Below are 17,900 nucleotides of genomic sequence, written 5' to 3'. Positions count from 1 at the left end.
CATCAAAAGGCCTTTGTCTTAGTGTGTGTTTTTCATGCGTGAGATGGGCACATGGGGCAAGAAACTCTGCTGTAATGGTGCAGGAGATGGGGGCTCAGAGCATGTGAAGTATATGTACCGTATATGGGTTTTGTTACCATTAATTTAACCCCCAAAAAACCCATCTTGACATGGATTACTGTTACCCTATTAACTGTGAATGTGACGTTATTAATGTCATATTCACAGGGCCTAAAGCCTCATTCATGTTTAACACTCATCATCTTAATTTTCCCAGTGTAAATTGAATGTTGACCATTGTTAGTCAAGATCTTCCTTGGTGAAAGGGCGAGAGCGCATCGCCAGTTATCCCAAGACAGGCATGGCACTGAATGATAATGCAATTTGGCTCATTGTTCCAATAGTCATTACAGCTATCTCCATAATCTATTGGGCTGAGTGGGCAGGCGATGAGGTCCAACATTATTATGAATTAAAGCAGGGATCATTTATACATCTTATAGTTATTCCATTAGCAGTTCCTGTGGAGAGAGCGAAGCCAGACTGAACCCATTGACATACATTTTATACAGCCTCATTCAACATGGGGATTCAGCTACACAAAAGGCCCTTTGAGATCTAAGCCCGACTGTTTTGGGGGAGAAATGGGAATATGGTGTAGTATACAGTGTTCTTCCAAATTAGTTTATTCTCTTCCTGTCTCACACACACATGTACACAATCATGCACGCCTGCAGTAAAGATCCTTCAAAGAATGTTTGAATTTCAAATCAACATTAATAGTTCATTAGCCTGAAATAAGGTCTCCTGTGTGTCTATCTGTCCTCTCATTGGGGGATTCTGTGTTTATTTATGCTGTACAGTGGAGTACCATACACTCAGCAGCAGCAGACATCAAATAGCTGGCTGTGTGCGTGTCTCTCGCTCTATATCTCACCATGGCCCCGTGTGCAGTGATAGAGCGCCACTGTGCTGTGGGACCACAAGGGCCAAATGAGTAACTAGTCCAATTAAGAGCTCTTAAATAAATTACAATGAAAGCTAGTAAACACAAAACAGCAGCACTATTTAATTCCTCTCTTCATTCACTGAACTGCAGGCGGTAATGCCAGAAGAACCCAAAGGTATTTGCATCTCAGCAAGCAGAACACAATTAATACACCATCCAATTTATATAGGTTGACTTGTTATTGATTGACTGATTAAAGATGACATCGATATATGTCAAACCCTAGCTGTATAGCATCTACAGGCTGTCTGGGGCATTGCTTGCTTTAGGTCAAACCCAATAATGTCAGCACCTCATTGATGTCAACTCAATAACTGAATCCCACCGCAGCCAATTTTCCCATTTGATCCTGTATATAATCAGTACCAAATGGCAAGCTAGCGATAAGCCACAAATGTTCATTGCATGTCTTGTGCCAGACTACTAATTAAAAACATTTTAGATGTTACATTAGCCATTGACTGTCCAGTGTCCACATATTTTACCAGGATTTGTGTTTTTTTTTTTTTTTTTTTTTGGGGGGGGGGGGGGGGGGGGGGGGGGGGTGTATTTCATAGACTAAGCAAATGCATCTCACAAAACTAATTGTTCTCTCTTACACCACCATCATCATCAGTGAATTATTTGACAGATTATACCAATCAGTACTTTTAATTTGTTGAATTAAACACAACAGGCATGCATGCAAAGGTATTAAGTGAAATACCAAACCAAGTTCAGCAGTAGCCCTATACAGTGTAAACTCTCACAAAGCATCACCTCCTCCCTACAACTACCTGAAGCCAGCGAGCATTTTATCTGCAAATAATGATATGGCTGTTTGCCTCCGATTTGGCCCTCTCTGTATCTTTTTTCCTGCTCCATCCCTCCTTCCCTCTTTTTTCTCTGCTCCCTCTCCAGCCCTCCTTTGAATCGAACCACGGTCTTAGCCTGCTACCGCGCGTGGTCGATACCTTGTTACCACAGAGAAATCAATTATCTCGACCAAGCAGCAGGGGAAAGAAGCAATAATGAAAGAATGCTCCTCCCTCCCAGACGATGGTCATGGTCATTAAATATGAATTTATCATTGGCTGAGGAGATTTATAGAGCAGGGTGAGGGCGGGAGTTCACGCTCTCTTTCCAGTCTTAAGTTCAAAGGTTGGTTGTACATGGAAACTAACTGGGTAACAGGTTGTAATGAGTACATTCTGCATCCTATGCTGCAGATATGAACTTGAAATGTAACTTTATTATTCAAGTTTGTGGAAGTAAGTGATGTCATCTGGAAAGTCTCATGTCAGTTTTGAGTTAGGTGTACATAAAATATGTCAAACCGTGCTCTTACAGACAACCAAAAATAACCTTCAGGTGTCAAGAGGGTCATCTTACTAATTTCAGTTGCTGTCCACTGTCCACTTTCAGTTCACACACTTTTCTGTCAAAGAACTGGCAGAAAAGTGTGCACTGCACTGTCTGCACTGATGGAAATCTCCACCTTAAAAAGTCAATTAGTCCCATATTCAATCTTAATGCCTTGTTTTTCTTAAAACAAGTGAAAATACCAGCCAGAGGAATCAGATAACTCCACTTTTTTCCAATGCTGGTCAACTTGTTCACAGAATTTTCTTGAATCAAGTGTCACTTCCGTGCTACTAGTTTGCTGAGCTGCCTTATTCTCCCTTATAAAACATACTTGCCCCCAGAAAAAAATCTGAAGAACAAAACATTTAAAAAAATTTTTGTAGTGTGACAGGGAAGTACATGCAATGGAGCTCACACTGAAATACATCATACATTTAGCAGCGCTGCCCAGTATCAGTGGGGTGCCCTGTATACTGAACAAGAACGATAGCAGCATCACATGGCACCGCACTGGCAGATAGACAGGGGAGCTGGCACTGGGCAGAGCCTGGACGACGGGCATTTTACAGTGTCTGAGCGTCATTCTCTCAGGTGACAGGGAAGGTGGTGGTGATGCCAGGGACACCTGATGGGTAGGCGGGCATGCCGGTGTTCTTTGCCTACCCTGCCTGCCCATTTGAGCCTGTAATGAGCCGTTGTGACGACTTGTCTGACAGCTGCTGCAAGGAGGGAAAAAACCCACACCACTAGCATCACCACAGCCGGGGAAGAAGGAAAAGTGCAAATGAGAGCGAGGGAGGAGGAGAGAGTGGAGAGGGGAAAAATGTGTAATTCAGCCTTGCTCTTAAGGCAGCAATAAATTTCATTTTAATGGGGCACCACAGCAGTAGCAGGCACTCAGCAGTCTGTTGTGTTTGATGCCAAATTGTGCAGAATAAACAGATTTGCTGTGCAGCTGGTCCAAACACACACACTCTCTCTTTTCTCCCTTTCTCTCAGTCTCTTTCCCCTTCTCTCTTTCTCTTTCTCTCTCACACACATGCACCATACGCTGCCTCTGTCTCTCTCTCACTCCCCATCTCCCTCTCCATCTCTCTTCCCACCATCTTGGACATAACAGACAAGAATTAGACAAATCATCACAAAAGATGGCAAGTGCTTTGATTTATTTTCTTCCACTCAACTGCGCTCTCATCCCTAGCTGTCACACACGGTGAAGGCAGAGTATTTGTTTTATCAGGGAAAAGAGCAAGCTGCATGGCATTAGTGAAAAACAACATGTAACATCTGGCTCATTTCCCTCTCTTTAGATAAATCTTTGGCCAACCTGCACAGGTTTGTCACAGCAGTCCGCAGCGCCCTGTCGTGTCTCGGAAACCAATAGTCTCTCTAGTTCACATCCATTTAAACATCAACTATGGGCTCAGTCCCATCCTTCATCGGGAGTATTGGTGATGTAATGCAAAAGAAGAATAACGTCACTCTGGATTACATTATTCTTCTTTTTCATTACTGGCTTCGGACCAGAAAAAGAAAAAAAAAAATATCCAAAATCATTCACTCCCCACTCAATAGTCCACTGTATTGGTGTTGTCTTCTGAATGGCAGCTGCTGTCTGAATTCTTAACAAAGAAAAGGTACATTAAGCTATATAATCTGCTATGACATACCTACAGTGCACTGCATGTTGTAGCAAACAAACAATTGTCACTACACTGGTCGATGTATGCCATAATGCAGTGTGATAGTGTCTTAACAAAGAAGAACTGTTTCAGTGTGATGACAACAATACATATGAATACATACATATGAAATACAATAATTGGAATTTTTGCTGGCCAGCAAACAAACAACAATGATTTGAGTTCAACTGGCAGCATTTCTTCACAGAAATTATGAAAAGAAATGAGTTCATTGGACAACGTAGACAACGACACATTTTTTTCTATTACACAAACAAGAAACACAACACAAAACATCACCTCAATAGGATAATAATCACTAACAAAAAAAAAAAAAAAAAATGGCCGGGGTATACTAATGAAAATGCACATTATAATCAGCGAGTTTTTCCTTAGTGGCATGGAGTACTGAGATAATCAGCCCTAGAGAAATTGCAAACCTATTATAACACCTATTATGTGGACAGGGCAGCTTGTAGAGACTGAGATCTGTCATGAACAGACAGGATAATGCAGCTCTGACTGATACTTGGATTAATCTATTCATAACACATAAATCAAGTCACACCAGTGGTATTATTGTAATATGAGGGTAATTCTGATTAAAAGTGAGAACAATAAAGGGTCACTGCACACAGGAAATTGACGATGATCCATTTTTGGGGGGGTCAGAGGAAGTGTTAATATGAACTCCATTTTCACTTCCTTGCGTGAAGAGAGGGGGTTTGGACCCACGGCCAGAGCCTCCATCTCTGATGCATAGCCAGTGACAGCTCTTCAAAGAATACGGATGTTTTCAATGACAGGTTGTCTGCTAGGTGAGTGACATCCTGGCCTGTGTGCAGCTTATAGGCACTAGTGAATGCACACACACACACACACACACACACACACACACACACACAAGCACACATACATGGCACTAGCTATACCACCACTGATGTATGTTTTATTTATGGCTTCTGGAAACCGGGCTGTCACATGTTTGTGTCCACACACACACACACACACACACACACACAAACTCTAAAATACCTGAATGCAGATATGTGTCTGTGTGTGCCTGGTACATGAATGCGCCTGAATTCATGTAATTGAATGTGAGTGTGTGTGCAGGGGGGCATGATATGAAATTGTAGGAGAGGGGCCATGTACATGAATGCCTGTGAGTGTTTTCCAGTGTATGTGTGCAGTGACCATTTGTGCGGGTGTGTGTGCCTCTGTGTGTGTTTGTGATTGTGCTTCCTACACACAAGGATGAGCCTATAAATAAATATGTCATATTTACTTCCAAACCATACAGTGCACATCTCCCCAAAAGAGACTGAGCCGAAAACTACAACCCCCTTTTCCATCTGCCATCTCTATAACTTTATCATGGGATTATGTGATTTTTTTTTTAGGTATCAAAGTACTATTTTAGTCTCTTCCCTTCAGTGAGCTTGATTTTTAACCCTTTGCCACTACACCTTTTAGATTAAGTTGGACCTCAGTTAAGTGGATAACAGTATGTTGAATACTCTGTTGACAGGTGCATGTTCTCTGGATTAAACTCAGCCCTGAGGGAGAGAAGTCTTTACATAATCCCTGCTCTCCTGATGGGTCCCCATAGCCCAAAAAAAGAAAAAAAAAAAGGTACATGCTCTATCTAAACCCTTAATGTTAGAAATGAAAAGATCTGGGCTCCTGTGCTGCTGCAAACTATTAGTGGAGACCTCCCTACACACACAACATAAGCTGGTTACTTTAACCAAGGTGAGATTTGCCAATGTTTGCTGTAATTTTTCATCTTGGCCACCAGAATGCACTGTTGCACCCTATAATCCATCACGGTGTCATGTGACAGCTCATCTCTGCTGGGTGAATCTTGCCTAACACACCCATTTGGTTTACCCACCACTGTATCGCATGGTTCCCCTGCAGTTGCTGGGGAATGGGAGTGGTATTGTCTGTAGCCGTATCGTTTGCACGATCCGAGCTTTAAGTTGAACCGATAAAGTTTTCCTTTGACTGTGGCTGCAGGCATTCCAGCTGACAGCTATTAACATCTTCCTCCTGTGGATACCTCCAGGGAAAATATTAATTGGGGTGGATCAGAGTTCATACATAAATGTATGAACAGGCAGTGGTGTATGTAGAGGAGCCTTATCATACATGTAATTCCTATGTTTGGTTTTATCTAAACTGTAAGGTGCAAAGCCATTTATGTATGTCGCCCTTTATCACACTCTGCATGTGTTGCCACTCTGATATGTTGATACGTGTCACTGAATGTTCATCAGCCAACTGTGTCCATTTCGCCATAATTTTATGCTCTTGCTGAAAAGGCAAAACAAAACCTGTATGCAATCAGTAATTTGTGAACTGTCTCCGAATATATTATGGCAGTAGATATAAATGGACACTGTTTTTATTGTAGTTTATCCTTAAATTCTGCCTTTGTACGATTTTCTAGAGGCCAATACCTCAGATTTAACATTTGGATTGTTGTTTTTGACAAGTCAGTCACTTTTAAGTGAATGGTTGCTCCATTTGGTCATAACATTTCCTTTGAATTAGAGCTTATTCCTCTTCTTAAGATACTGGATTTTGGCACATTGGAGAAACTTTTCTGAAGATATGGTACCATTTAGTGTCATATGTTCATGGGTTTGCTGAGGTGAATGTTTTCAAATGTACCGGAAACCAAGGCAGTGATGAATCAGCATGAAATGCCTACCAAAAACCATAAGCGGAGAAAAAAACATGCAGAACATGTCTGAGGTCTGAGCTTTTAACTCTTGTCAAGACTTGAACGCAATGACAGTATCAAGTGCACTTTTCATCAAATATAGGTTATACAATAAACAGGATACTTTTGATTTTGGGTGATATGCCCCCTTCTGAAAGGTTCAAACAAAACTAAATCGTGAAGAAGGCCCTCTGCAGGATTACAGAACATTGATTGCCACTTCAGACAAAATCAAATCAAATGCCCGGAAATGCCAATCAATTTACCACGGGATCTGACCAGTTTAGTTCAAGACCTTAATAAACTGGTTCTTCCCTCAGTTTGTGGCACATCTCAACTGTGAGTCATATCCTGACTTCACACAGCCATGCTGGCACACAGATTTCAAGACTCCAAAAAGTGATATTTGTTACAGTCCTGATTTGAGAATAAATTTAGATTAACTTTAGATTTCAAATAACTATTAAATAAGGGATTAGAAATCAATTGTATCAAATACTTTGTTTTCATATAAGAAACAACAGCTGAGACAGGGCCAAAACCACCATTTCAACATTGGGGGGGACAGATATTGAATTTGCTATTGAATTGCTAATATATTCCAGCAATATTGGAATATTGCTGGAATATGTATATGGACCCCCCAATGTATATGGACGTTTGATCCCTGAGCTGAGACATTGTGTATGACCAAAAATACTTCAGTCCCAGTGTTGGATCTGTGTTCTATATAGATTGCGTCTTTTTTGGGAAAAGATTGGAGTCAACAATCCTATTTCTGCTGTTAAGATTTCCTCACCCACAGAGCCACTTCCCTCTTTTGGATGATGACATAGAAGCCAGAGACTGACCATTTATAAGATGAGGAAATGTTAGGACTACAGACATTTCAAGCCTAAACCGTTTCCAGTGAACAGATCATCATGGAAGAAGTGAAACCATCTAACTATGCCAACAAAGATGAGCATGAGGCTTTACAGAGCACTGAAACAAAGAGCGGCGACACTTATCAGCCAGGTAAGAAATCTGAAAAATAACGGGCATTGAAAGATATTGTCAAACATCCTCTTTGCTTCACCAGATCAGTGATTACTTCCTGTGTTTGATCTTCAAATTTAACTCAAGAAGAGAACAGAATAAAAAAAAAAGACAATTTCTTGGAGAAAAAAAAATAGGAGTCATTGTGCACGATGAAATGAGTCATAATTGCATGCTCAATAATCTAACATGCCATGCTGTCATAGAAGTGCATTTGGGTGATGTTGGCAATCACATAAGCCTTCTCAAACTCTGTCATGCCACAGTATCGCAGTTTTCTGAGAAAGTATACACCCTTTCAACTTGTCAGCCATTGTCAGTGTTTGTTATACACTGCAGTAGTATCGCCTTCAGTTTGGCCCTTGAATGCTTCACAAAACATATGAATTGTGAGTATTTTAACAAGTCAATATAAAAAATGGTGAAGCACGAGACAACTAAATCTGGAATGTGATTGGATTTATTTCTCTGATCTTCCCTCAAATTCTTTCAGTCAAAGACGTGAGAAAATGTTATCTGAGAAGACATATAGACATATATAACAAATGGCAACACTGTCCAGCTGTCATAATTTTAAACTGTTTGCCTTATGAAGGTCTAGTACTGAAACTTGGCATTACATGTATCACTGCAAGTTACACAGTTTGTGAGAGTTTACTTGCAACTTTTGGAAATACACAATTGCAGCACGCATTGTGCATGTGCTTGTGTGTGTTCTGTGTTATTTGACTAGACATCCTGAGGAAGTAAGGAAATTACAATTTGTATGTGTTTGTATCCTACACACCCGCAGGAAGAAGACTCCTCAGAATCTGTGTTTTAACTTTGGGGGTGGTCTGTATCCTACAAGCTGCTCTCAATGTCTCCCTGCACCTTGCGTGTGAGTTTGGTATTTGTCACACAAAGTCATCTCACAATCACCGCAGTCAGGCCTATTTCTAAACATTTGATGACCACTGTCTGGAAAGTTGTGCAATCATAACCCGCAATTTCTGTTTTCTTTCAGTTTATAAAAAAGAAGGGACAGACAATTCAACCCAGTTGTTGGCCATTTGCAACGAAGAGCTGGGAAGATTACAGGGGAAATATATCAACCTGGAAGCAGAGCGAGATCGTTTAAGGGACTTAGTCAGACAACTAAATACGGAGAATGTACTGTTGCAGCAGGACAATGACACTCTCCAGGATACTCCGTCCGGGTCCGGCCATGGACCCTCTGAGTGGGTCACAGCCTTTTGAAAATGTGTATTGAAAACTGATAAGTGAGTCACAACAATTTCATTTAGAGTTCAAATCAATTTAACAAATTGTCATATATAATTCATAAAACTCTTGCAAATAAGAATAATAATAAAAAAAAAAAAATAATAATGAAAAAAAACAGTTCACTGAAAATTATTAATGAAAAAAAATATTATGAATAATAAAGAGGCTCTTTGTTTTGGCTGAAAATAATACCTTTATAAAAATGAAATTCTCAATTCAACCCTCATTCTGAGTTAATATTATTTTACATTTGGGTAACTAACAGATTCAAGAAAAATGAACTTAAGAATACTAGTCGTGACAGAATGATTAGTTTAAAAGCCATTAGGGAAACAAAGAGAGTGACAAAACAAAACAAAAACTATGTTGGGCGCATTAGTAGGACACATGTACCTGTCTTTGGGAGCAGAGTCTCTTATGCAGGGGAGGCAGACAGTTGGGAGTAGGAGGTTGGGAAGGGTTAAAGCACCCTGATGGCGCTCTCTGATAGGGATGGATACTCGTGTCCCACAAGCTGCCAAGACCTATCTAAGCCCAGTTCACCATATTTCAGTTTCAGGTTGCAGTCTTTTAGAAGCTCTGTGAGTTCATCTTGAGCTTTGCTGCTCAAACCAGCGGCTGATGCTGATAACAACAAGCACTAAACAAGAGCTGGAAGCAATGACTCTTTATATAAGTTTATATGAGTTAAATTTTTATTTGAGTCAATTAGTTTTAAGTGAAAAGGAAAATGGTAGTGTGAAACAAACAGATTCTGCGGCAACCTTGGAGAGTTGTCACGGCACGCTTTGGGAACCACTGCTCAAGACTACTACTAAGTGGCACTGTTCATGAACAACTTGAAAAAGGTGCTTTGTGTCAAAACATGTCAACAATAAAGAAAGTTGTCACCCAGTGAGGAGCTGCTTGGTGTCCTCACTGAGAGAGAACATTCAGTTATCTTTGACTTAAACACATTTTATGTTTGAAGGGCATGCAGTGTGCTTTCACAGACTGTAGTCACTGGGGACGTGGGTGGACAGTGCAGTGTCCACACACACACACACACACACACACACACACACACACACACACACACACACATGCAAACACTGACCTTTGTCTAATTAACTGCTATGACATACCCTGTGAATGGCTTATTAACTTGACATGTGAGACAGATGCCTATTGTCCATCAAGGTCACAAATTTAGCCTGCTGCTTCCTTTACATACATAAACATTTTTTTGCAAGACTGGAAGATTGCTTTAAACAACAATTTTGTGTAAAACTAAAATTGCTATTGTTTTCACATAATTTTACAATGTAAAGATCTATTTTCTCTCTTAGTGTGAGGATGTTTTCATTCAACCGTATCAGCCATCTGGATCCTCTTACGCTCAAGGAATAGAAGTCCCATGCTGTATCACAGTGCTTCACATGCTGCTCTGACATATGAGGCCTTACTGCAGCACAGATGAGAAATGAAAGAGACAAAATACATCCTGGCTCAGATATAATTTTTGCGAGTTTTTTGACTGTATTAACATCTTTTCCATGACTGTCCAGCTGATTCTCAACCCTGATGGGAGTGTCATCCAACAAACGTACTGGGTTTTTAGAAACACCAAGGAAACAGCATCAAAAGTGTAATGAGAGAAAAAAAAAATACTTTTCTCATTAACTTCTGTCTCTGACCTGCCTTCTCTGATACCTCTCAATGAGTTAAGATAGATTGAAGGTGGGGGTGTGACCTGCGATAGTTTCTCTAGACCAAGCACTCCCCCAAAAGAGCCCTTGCATACATAATAGCCAGAGAGATTGTTATTGAGCTAACCTTAATTGCTTCATTTGAATGATAAAATGAGGTTTTGCTATTCTCTTCCGATATCAAAGGCAGCCTGCATCGCATAGGAAATGGCACGCAGCACTCAGGGCACAGGAGTGCTTTCTAGTCAAAGGAAGGAGAGGTTTCTGCTGGGGGTTATTCAACATGTTCTTTGTTGTTGTTGTTGTTGTTGTTGTTGTCCAAGCTTAACATTAGAATATGAATCAGTATAGGGAAATAATAATGAGGACTGAATGTTGCAAAAGTGATGTTAGTAGCCACTGAGAGCTGGTTACACTCACTACGAGGGGTGAGGTGATTCATTCATTGCACTGATGTAAATATGTGTTCTGTCAATTTGCCTGAATCAACCTGCTAAAGGAAACAAATCAAGTGAATCGGTCTGATTTTTGGTTTGAATCACAGTGAATGACTTTGAATTGCTCTTGATTCTTTTGAAAAAATACACCTAATGTTGTGTTGGTCTAACAGAATACCATAAGTTGTAACTATTTGTGTCAAAAGTGTTTTTAGAGAATAAATAATGTTATAGTATTACGGTTGTTTTTTTTTTTTTTTTTTTTCACATTTCAGAGGAAAAGGGATAGCTGGAATTGTAGTTTACAAACTCAAATCAACATGAACTGATTAAAAAAAAGTTATAAAATCAACTTGTCAACCACTGAATTGTTAATTGAACTGAATCAACGAATCACGCCCTCACTCACTATTATTGAAACCTCAGTATGTGTGTGTATACATGTGCACAAAGTATGAGTTCCCCCTTTGTTTCTCTTGTCAATTAAATCTCCTGTGCTTCTGAAATTCTCTGAGATGTCCAAGTCTTTCCTCCCTGATAACTCTGTCAAAGCTACGCTGACAGAAATTAGAGCTTCAACACGTTCACTCATCATTTTTCATTAACACTGCTGGCTTTGTTTTAATTAGCTGGAGTGACTGACACCTGTGTTTTTGTGACACTGTATTCAAGCCCTTTGTTATCCTCCTTTCCAGCTGTTGCTTGTCAATCATTACAACATTGCCAATAGTTGCCTTGGACCACATGTTTGTCACTTCCTCTCAAAATCAAAGCACCTGTTTAAAGCTGCACTATGCAACTTTGCACTTTGGCGGACCAAATGGCCGCAAGAGATAAACAGTTTTGCAGAAATTTGTTTCCCAGTATTTAAACCTTTGAGGGTCGTTCACATCTTGATTTGATGTCACATGGCATCAAGGTGGGACTTTCCACCAGTTATTAGAACGGATGAAGCCTCTTGGATGAGAGATGAAATATCTGATAAAAGAGAAGTCCATTTGCCTCTGACTCACTACTTCTTGATAATTTCACAAACCGCTCAGTTCTCACTTCTCACAAACACAGCATAGTGGTCAGTGACGATGGCTAGTGATGGCCAGCTTTCAGTGCTGTTTCAAAGATAGCATCATGCAGTGACCACACAGCACCTGACACCAGAATTTTATTGGGCAAATAGTACAAACATGCAGTGTCTCATTTAGCGGGGATAGGACACTAGGAATGTTACAATCCCGGTTTGTGATTTAGATTCGTGACACAGGTGTGTTTTTACATTGTGTCATTTATATGTGTCATTTTTACAGTGTACAATTAAAACTGCAGGTTTCTCGTGTTGAAATACACAATTAAAGACAAGTATGCTAAACAAATGCTGCCGCCATGACTTTGTGATAATGTCATCAACCAGAGTACCAGCTTAGCAAACATTATCTCGCATGGAAATTATAGAGTCAGTTGCTACAGTGGCATTTGGCCATATTATCATGTGAACTTGTGAAGTGAGTGTTACAGCTTTAACACACAGGGCTTAAGCCACAGGTAACAGTGAGCATGGCTGTAAATATGTTTGAGCCTACAATAATTAATACTTTTTTTTTTTTTTTTAAGACTAATGAAATTGCAACCTTAGCATGATTAATATAAATTGTTTTTTGTTAGACAGAATGACATGCATACATCTAATGGCAGGAGCAAAGTGACACAAGAGAGAAAAACAACATCATGTCCCTTGATTGCCATGGCAACACAAACTAAGCACAAACTCTCTATTTTGGTTTTAGGTATTGTAAAAATTGATTAAAATTAATTTCACATTGGGTTTGTATTTTTAGCCTAAAAAAATGTATACAGTGTTGATCTTAAGGGTGAAAAGTGTAACAAAATGAGACACATTATGGCATGAGGAGCTTTGGCTGAACCAGCTGTTCACAAGATAGTTGTGTTGTTGCAGTAAAACACTTTATTCCCTCGACTAATGTGAGTGCAAGAAAATCACCCGTGAAGTCCTTCATGAGGCACAGTTGTATAGTAAATGGGGTGTAGTGGTTGGTGTCTTTTAGCACAGTGGATGTTTTGGTGCTGTTGCTTTCTTTTCCTCTCAACCAATCGTGACCTTGAGGAAATCACCCCTCAGATACTTCAGGTGGTGCAGGATCTGCAGCGACAGCCCATTGTTGGACAGCCTCAGTGTTTGTGTAAGGCCGCAGTGTGGCTTGTAACTGCATAATGACACCAGATCAACCAACAGCTTGTAAATAAAGCTCTGTGATACAAGACGACCTCGACAACTCTACAGTTATAATCGTGTCCAGACTAAAGGAGCAGGCCTTTTCCAAACTGAAACTCAGACCAGCCTGCAGGGTGAGACATGAGTGGTGAAATATAACCTTAAATACAAACAGGGGCCGTGACAGACCAGATTGGAGACTATGTTCCTGTGCAAACAAAGTGGGCTGGCTGCGTTAGCCGCTGCCATGCTGTCCAAATCCCTCCAAGGGTGGAGAGTAGGCCTGCAGATGGCCAAATATTTTGAAATGATGCCGAACTTGTATACAGTCCTCATTTAAATACCGATGGCAGGAATGTGTATAGGCTTGTATACCCAGCACATGCACATGTGAGCAGGGAGTCACACATGTTGTACAAACAAGTAAGCCTCTGCTGCATGTCTGCCAGATGTAAAATGCCAAATCAAACAGACAGGGAAAACACATATAGCAAATATAAGCTACAGAGAGGGAGCACTTCTCTGTTTCTCATGGAAATAGAAAAGAATGAATGATGAAAGAGCAGTAACTATCTTCCATCAGTTATGATAACACAACAGTTTCACGGATAAATTATTAACAGATTCAAGCTTGAAGTATTGAAGTAGTTATTTTTATGACAATACAGCACCACAGTAAAAAAGTGAAATTTCATTATTGCCACGGACATTTGCATTTTCTTGCACGTTCCTGACACAAACATAAAAGGAAACAAAAATGTGGGGTTTCATAAGGGTTTCATGATTGCATCAATATTCAAAACACAGATAAACACTGCGGTGTGCTTTTGTGATATATTCCAAAGTAATTACAAGAAGCTGACCCAATCAACTGATGGATTGTAGAATTGCAATTTGGGTGATGCAGATAATTAAAAATGCAAGCAACATCTTAAAATACTGGAATCGACCTCAGTATGTTTACTAAGTAAACACCAGTAGTTATTTTAGGCACTCTGGTGAAAGTTGTGCTTTGATTTTGTGGTTGTGAGGAAGTTTCAGGGCTTTTAATGGTCACACCAAAAAAAGCTACTATTAAAATGAAGCTTACCATTAGCCACAGTTGAATGTTGTCAGGATTTATTTATACTCAAGGGTTGGATCTTTATGCCTTTGAAAGAGTCATGGTGTAAAATAGGCACTTTATTTTGGTAGAGTCTTTACAACACATTTCCTCATCTGATAAAGAAACTCCTGCATGGACTGAAAGAGACCAACCCACAGCCTGCAAGCACTGTAATTATTTGGGTGTCGATGTTAATGCCGTGTCTTAGACCTCCTGAAACACTGGAGCACAGCGGTGAAAAGTTTACCACAAAGTCTGACAGGCATTTTGATTCTCATCTCTAAAAAAGAATATACAATTAGATTTTTTCCTGCAACAAATTCTCCACAGACTCCTCTTTTCTTCTCTTGTTCTTCTACATGTAAAAAAAAAACTGACACGTGAATTTGTAATTGGGCCTTTTGTGGCCTTGCCCTGCCTCTGATGCTTGTGTAATTGTAAGCTGTAGACAGTGGAGAATACACCACACTGACCTTAATGAACAAAATGGGATCTCTCTGTAGCATGCGAGGGGTGCAGGCGGTGTCAAAGTTCAACACCAACCTTTCAGCAGCTAATTGGCTGAGCTTGTGATCACTCCCAACAGGTTCCATTACCAGACCCTTTCACTTCCTGCTTTTGCCCCTCTTCCTGTGACAGCTTCACACCAACAACTGACCCAAATCTACTGTACGACTCATCATAACCAAGCCTTAAATAGCCCACATTTCCCTGTCTTGTATTTTTAGTGGAGCCCGCCCAAAGCCCAACATAAGGAATCCCTATGAAATATGCATTAGGGATGGTCTGGGGCTTCAACAGAAGAGACAGGAGCTTACCATCGCTTTGCATGAGCAATGAGTGGAGCTATGTGGGGTGTCTGGAAGTCACTGAGGAAGTACTGTATCTTCCCAAGTGAAACCCCATCCTGCACTTCTCTGTGAAATTACTCTGAAAAGAAAAATGCTCTTTGAAGTGTGATTTTGTAATTTTGATTCAACATCAGATCACACACAATTAAATATGAGGGTGTGTCCCAGTAATGACCATGGACAAAGGTCTTTCAAAGCACCAGTTGAGCTAAATAAGTTTGACCATTACCCTTACCAGAGGACCTTCAGAAAAACATCTTCAGCACCCCTGGAGAGCCAACTTAATCTTGGCTTATGCCGGGTTCCTTTCTGTCTTGGCTGAAGGAAAAATCAGTCTCTGACAAGAGGCACAGAGCTAATCTTCCCCCAGTCAGGTTGCAGGGACAAGCCAGAGATAAGACTGGGGCTACAGATAAGGTTGGAGACCCCTACAGCAGAACCAGGAGGCTATGAGGGGGAGATCCTTGGACCTGATAGAAAATGAAAGGAAGATGCTCTGGAGCACTGTGGCAAAGGCTCCCAGCAAATTAATTACACTGACTTTTTCCCCCCTGTCGTCAGCTCCTGATGATAGTCTTCTCGCCTTTGTTGAGTGCCTTGGTCGGAGTTGACAACAAACTCTCCTGGAGGTTCCTGTGTCAACAGACAGGATAAGCAGAAACAGCATGGTGGAAGAACTGACTTGGCGGGAACTCACACAGCAAGCGTGACAAGGAAGAAAGTTCACTTTACTCATACGCTATTTCTTATTCTCTCATAGTTCTGCCCTAATGGACCTCATGTTATTCCTTTCCTCTCAGTAAGTTTGACATATTGCTAGTATCAAAGCACAATTTATGAATCAAATTTAATGGATATAAACCTCCCTAATCTAATCTATACAATATTGCTTCTGGTCTCCATTATATTCTACATGTTTTAATCTCTACATTATATGTAATATATCTACCAATTTTGCTGCTCCAGAGCATACCAGGCAGCAGCAGACATCGATGAACAGACTGCAGATGCAACCAGCTCTGTCAAACTCTCTGGTAATTGAATGACATACCCTTAATACCTCCGGCAGTTAGAGGGAGTTGTATACCAGACCCATGTGTTCACATCTCACACACACACACACACACACACACACACACGCACACATACGCACACCAGTTCAGCCCCTGCGCAAGGATACATTTTCTGTTGCATTGAACCATCATTGGATATGACATCTTCTTGTAATCCCACTGTGCTATGCAACAGCCAGCCACACAGCAGAGAGCGATATTAGGTCATTATTTTATAACTGGGAATGTTCACACTTGCCTTGTTAAGCCCCCACCCCCCCACTAAAAGTAGCTGGCGCTCTCACTTTGCAGACGGTTTGCGTGTACTTGCAGCAGAGCTCGGGTCCCACAGGGCCTTATTAGAGGGAATGGTAGGGCTTCTCACAACCTCAGCACACGCTCGCTCCCCTCACACCAGCCAGTGGAGAAAGGGGAGAGAGGTTCACAATTACCAGACTCACGTCAGCCAGACTTCAGACACATTCTCACTGCAGTGGCTGTGCAGCGCTGAGCAGAAAGGTCACTGGCTCGTTTGAAATTCTATTTTGAAGGATTTCAATGATAAAGTGGACAGAATATCCACATTTATGATTATCTTGAGTGCATTAGGCTATACGAACTGAGAGAATTATCAGCTGCCAGCATCGTTTTTGTAAACATAAATAAATAATGGCACATTAAGAGTATTTCAGGCATGACTGACTGGAGAAGAAGGGCTTTTTGGACCTTTTTGGGTCTTTGCACAAGTGTCACGTGCAGGGTGTTAAACTCCACCTGGCAGAGCAATTACAGCCGTACTATATGCCGCTTCTGTCAGATCATACAAATAGACTCTGACAAACATAAATTCAGCAACTCACCATTGAAAGCCATATCAGAAACAAATGGATTTCAAGAATATCTCACTAAAACAGAGGAATATTCACAGTTTAATATGATAACTTTGTTTAGCCTAGGCAGCTGGCTAGACACTAGTAACTGGTAATGAGCTGGCTATCTTCCATATTAAATTCAAGCATTATTGATGGTCTTGAGATTCTTAGCTAATTTGATAATCATTAGGTCTATGTGAAGTTCTCACTTATTTGTGGAAATAACATTCACTGGTTTTATGTGCCAGTCCTCTGGGTATAATTTCCCACCCTAAGTGAGATGTAATTCAAAATGACCACCTTGGGAGTCAAGTGTCCATGATGGCTGTTCTCAAAAAAGGGTCTCACTGAACATCAGTTAAATCCACAGTATTATCATTAAGTGTTTGTAGTATCATTTCAGTCAGGACAGCTCATGTAGTTCACATTTAGTTTCATAAATCGCTGCTGCATATACTTATCTTGTAGGTGTAGAGGCAATCCCTCCTAGAACATAGAGACAGATCCAAAGAGGAGGACTGAAGAGATGCTGTAACGCATGAGAAGCAGTAGCAGCTAGACAAGCAACCTGTCAAGGTAAGCTGACGTGATATCTAAA

The 17,900-nt window shown here is 40.6% G+C and overlaps 1 long non-coding RNA gene across 1 annotated transcript; it reads left to right on the top strand.

Moving 5' to 3' along the window:
- Positions 1–7,666: 7,666 nt before the first annotated feature.
- On the top strand, positions 7,667–8,966 carry LOC115359892 (uncharacterized). The gene is made up of 3 exons (XR_003928288.1): positions 7,667–7,783; positions 8,598–8,684; positions 8,811–8,966. It is a non-coding gene; the product is annotated as an uncharacterized LOC115359892 (long non-coding RNA).
- Positions 8,967–17,900: the final 8,934 nt, after the last annotated feature.

The sequence above is a fragment of the Myripristis murdjan genome, chromosome 5, assembly GCF_902150065.1.
Source record: "Myripristis murdjan chromosome 5, fMyrMur1.1, whole genome shotgun sequence".
NCBI classification, from domain to species: domain Eukaryota; kingdom Metazoa; phylum Chordata; class Actinopteri; order Holocentriformes; family Holocentridae; genus Myripristis; species Myripristis murdjan.
This window is presented reverse-complemented; position numbering and strand designations above follow the sequence as displayed.